Source organism: Myripristis murdjan, chromosome 20 (genome assembly GCF_902150065.1).
Source record: "Myripristis murdjan chromosome 20, fMyrMur1.1, whole genome shotgun sequence".
Classification (NCBI taxonomy): domain Eukaryota; kingdom Metazoa; phylum Chordata; class Actinopteri; order Holocentriformes; family Holocentridae; genus Myripristis; species Myripristis murdjan.
The window spans coordinates 432,783-437,782 of NC_043999.1; the positions used below are offsets into that span (position 1 = coordinate 432,783).

At 45.5% G+C, this 5,000-nt stretch overlaps 1 protein-coding gene across 1 annotated transcript in view; it reads right to left on the reverse strand.

The window, feature by feature from the left end:
* Window positions 1-5,000, reverse strand: part of ptprma (protein tyrosine phosphatase receptor type Ma) — a 94,152-nt gene that overhangs the window by 88,282 nt on the left and 870 nt on the right. The gene's annotated exons all lie outside the window — the stretch shown is intronic.

The following is a 5,000-nucleotide window of genomic DNA, read 5'->3' on the forward strand; positions in this document are numbered from 1 at the left end:
CACTGAACTGCATTTCAAACTTTATGTATAAAGTCATGAGGACAGACGAACAGCCGTTGCCCTGACGACCGTCCGCTCATTAGCCTCGCTCTGTCACCATGGTTATTAGGGCGTGGCGGCCATCTTGGACCCTGGCCGTGGAGATTTTAATTTCACTCTCCATTGGCTACACACACACACACACACACACACACACACACACTCACACACTCCGCCCCCACAGACCTCCATATGTGCAGCAGAGAGCTTTGTAACACATCGCGTCTGTCAGAGTTCTGGGCTTTCCTGTCAATAAAGTCCATTCAATTCAAAGTGAATCGTCACCCTGAGATTCTGCAAGACCAGGACCAGAGTCAAGACCAGGACCAGACTCAAGACCAAGACCAGAGTCAAGATCAAGACCAAGACCCGAGTAAGCACCAAGACCAAGACCATAGTCAAGACCAAGACTAAACTCAAGACCAAGACCAAGCCCAGAGTCAAGACCAAGACCAAGACCAGAGTCAAGACCAAGACCAAGGCCAGAGTCAAGACCAAGACCAAGGCCAGAGTCAAGACCAAGACTAGACTCAAGACCAAGACCAAGGCCAGAGTCAAGACCAAGACTACACTCAAGATCAAGACTGGAGTCAAGACCAAGACCAGAGTCAACAACAAAGACTAGACTTTAGACCAAGACCAAGACCCGAGTAAGGACCAAGACCATAGTCAAGACCAAGACTAGACTCAAGACCAAGACCAAGGCCAGAGTAAAGAGCAAGACCAATACCAGAGTCAAGACCAAGACTAGACTCAAGACCAAGACCAAAGCCAGAGTCAAGACCAAGACTAGACTCAAGACCAAGACCAAAGCCAGAGTCAAGACCAAGACTAGACTCAAGATCAAGACTGGAGTCAAGACCAAGACCAGAGTCAACAACAAAGACTAGACTTTAGACCAAGACCAAGACCAGAGTCAAGACCAAGACTAGACTCAAGACCAAGACTGGAGTCAAGACCAAGACCAGAGTCAATACCAAGACCAGACTCAAGACCAAGACTGGAGTCAAGACCAAGACCAAGACCAGAGTCAAGATCAAGACCAAGACCAGAGTGAAGACCAAGACTAGACTCAAGACCAAGACTAGACTCAAGACCAAGACTGGAGTCAAGACCAAGGCCAGAGTGAAGACCAAGACTAGACTCAAGACCAAGACTGGGGTCAAGAACAAGACCAAGACCAGAGTCAAGACCAGGACCAGACTCAAGACCAAGACTAGACTCAAGACCAAGACTAGACTCAAGACCAAGACTGGGGTCAAGACCAAGAGCAAGACCAGAGTCAAGACCAAGACCAGACTCAAGACCAATGGCACCTTTCCACAAGCACCTACTCGGCTCTACTGGACTCGACTTGGTTTTGGTCGTTTTCCGTTACAGTTGAGTCCCACCTCACGGTTGGTGGAGTCGTCATAGCAACGCGGCCCCGCCCCCAAGCAAAGAAAAGTCTCCACCTCTTCATGTGACCGCGGTGCCGGTTTGCTCGCCATTTTCTGACTTTGCCAGTTTCAGTGATGATCAATGTGCACGGTTACTGCTGCCGTTTTTTGTTTTTTTTTAATGCCGGGTTTGGTTTTCGTCAAGGAGTCGCTCTCATGTGTCGTCGCTCTCCGTCCAATCAGAGGCCTGCACGGCGTCCAATCAGAGGCCTGCACGGCGTCCAATCAGTGGCCTACACGGCGTCCAATCAGTGGCCTGCACTGCGTTTACGTCATATATCGGCTTGGAGCCCCGGCCGAGTAGGTCCTAAAATAGTACCTGGTACCAGGTACCACCACCTGATGGAACACCTTACAAGAGTAGAGCCGAGCCGAGCCGAGTAGGTGCTCGTGGAAAAGCGCCACAAGACTAAAGTCAAGACCAGGACCAGAATCTAGACCAGGACCAGACTCAATTCCAAAACCAGGGTCAAGACCAAGACCAAGACCAGAGTCAAGACCAAGACCAAGACCAGAGTCAAGACCAAGACCAAGACCAAGACCAGAGTAAGGACCAAGACCAAGACCAGAGTAAGGACCAAGACTAAGACCAAGACCAAGACCAAAGACTAGACTGAGGACTCAAGACCAAAACAAAGATTGTCTATTTGTTCTTTTGTAAAGACAGCTCACCGCGGTCAGTCAGCCTCAGTGGTGCCACATCGCTCAGCTGCTAGCAGACAATCCAGAGTCTAGCTAGCGGCGCCGCACAGAGGTGCAGCCTCTAAGCCCCGCCCACCTCCACTGCTACACATCACCTCCCTCTGACTCCGCCCCCTCGCCTTGTTCTGCGTGTGATGATGCAGCGGCAAGCACGGATGTGACCTGCTGGCCTCAAAACAATGCCCCACACACACACACACACACACACACACACACACTTCCTGCTCTGTCTGCCCAGCCAGCAGCCGGCTCGGTGACATCATCATGATGTCGCAGTCTGTGATTGGACAGTCTGAGGCTCAGCGGCGAGCCGTGTTGTCTGCTGTTTGTCGCTCTGCTTCCTGTTTCTACTGCAAACTGACTTCACACACACACACACACACACACGTACACACACGTACACACACACACACACACAGTAAACAAACCCCTAACCATCTTCACACATTTCTTAATTACTTTGCTGCCAATTAATTTACATTTAAAACATCCTGCTGCATTTACTTCCTATCTGTCTGCCTGTCTGTCTCTCTCTCTGCCTGTCTGTCTGCCTGCCTGTCTGTCTGCCTGTCTGTCTCTCTCTGCCTGTCTGTATGCCTGTCTGTCTCTCTCTCTGCCTGTCTGTCTGCCTGCCTGTCTGTCTGCCTGTCTGTCTCTCTCTGCCTGTCTGTATGCCTGTCTGTCTCTTTCTGCCTGCCTGCCTGCCTGTCTCTCTCTCTCTGCCTGTCTGTCTGCCTGCCTGTCTGTCTGCCTGCCTGTCTCAGTCGTCGCTGCGTCACAGTTTTATTCAGGAAGCTGCTGGAGATCTGAGGAGAGAGAGAGAAGAAAAGAAAGACAGAAGAGAGAGAGAGAGAGAGAGAGAGAGAGAGAGAGAGAGAGAGAGAGAGAGAGAGAGAGAGAGAGAGAGAGACAGGTGGAGGCAGGTTGGATCCCTGCTGCCACCATCAGGCCAGCAGAGGAACAGCATTACTGAACCATGCAGACAAACACACACACACACACACACACACACACACACACACACACAGGACAAATCTGTCAAAAACACAAACCGAGAACACTGGCAAAGATCTGCACTGAAAACTGTATGGACACACAAATACAGACACACACACACACACACACCACACACACACACACCACACACACACACACACACACACACACACACACTCACACACACACACACACACACACACACACACACACACACAGAGATACACAGAAACTGATACAAAAATTAAAAGGTGGAAAAAATACGCAGAAAACATCCAGAAACAAAGAGAGACGAAGCTGCAGCAGAGACTGGACATCATCACCATCATCATCATCATCATCATCATCATCATCATTGTATTTTATTTATTTATTGTATTTTATTTTATTATTTTATTATTTTTATGTTGTTATTTTATTGTGAAGCACTTTGTAACTGCGTGTTTTGAAAAGTGCTATACAAATAAAGGTATTATCATCATCATCATCATCATCATCATCATCATCATCATCATCTGGACCTGAGCACGATTATTGTCAATCACTATTATTATCATTATCATTATCATTATTGTTATCATTATTATTATTATTATTATCACTGTTATTAATAAAATTATCAGTAATACCATTATAATTATCATAACAGTTTTCATTGTTGCCGGCCCAATTCTTCATATTATTTTCTTCTTCTTATCAATATCACTATTATCTATTATCTATATATCACTATTGTCATAATTATCATTGTTATTGTTAATATTATTATTCTTATTCTTATTAATTCTGGTCCTTGTTGGCTGTTAGTCGCTGTTGAATAACCGAGGACATGAAGCAGGAGAGACGTTCCAACAACATCCATCCATTCATCCATCCATTCATCCATTCATTCATCCATCCATCCATTCATTCATCCATTCATTCATCTGTTCATCTTTCATGTTGATTTGATTTGATTTGATTTGATTTGATTTGATTTGATCTGATTTGATCTGATTTGATCTGATGTGTGAACACTTTCTGTCTCAGACGTCAGAACCAGATCAGCTAGAGCAGGTCCAGCTGCACAAACTGACCCCGCTGGCAAAAACAACAAACAAACAAACAAACAAACAAACAAACAAACAAACAAACAAACAAACAGAACAAACTAAACCCAGTCAGGCTGGTCCTCCCTGAACCTGCAGGAACCCTCTGTGGTGTTTCTGTGTGGAACCTCAGCGCTTCGCCGTGTTCAGAGCCACAGAGAACATCATCGAAACGCTGCCTTAAATTATTGTTATTATTGTTGTTGTTATTATTATTATTATTATTTAATTATTATTATTTGTTATTTATTATTCTTTAATCAGTGAGTTCTCTCTGAGCTGCATCAGAGCACAAAGAGCTGCTCTGACCCGTGTTCTGTTCTACAAAAACATCAAGCAGCCAGAAACACGACACATTAACCCGCAGCAACACACACACACACACACACACACACACACACACACAATTCATATTTGCGCCACTTGTGTGAAAACAATAAAGCACCAGTGTCGTCACAACGTAAAAATATAAATCTTTCCAACGTTTTTCAGCTTTTTAGAACACACACACACACACACACACACACACACACACACACACACAAACCCGTGTGTCCACATTATGTACAGATGTGACTGAATGCTTATTTCTGTTTATATATTCTGTTTTTTATTCAGTTTTATTGACGCCATCAATAATCCTTTAACCTTTCAACATCTACAAATGTGTGTGTGTGTGTGTGTGTGTGTGTGTGTGTGTGTGTGTGTGTGCGTCTGTTTTTACAAGTCAAAGCAT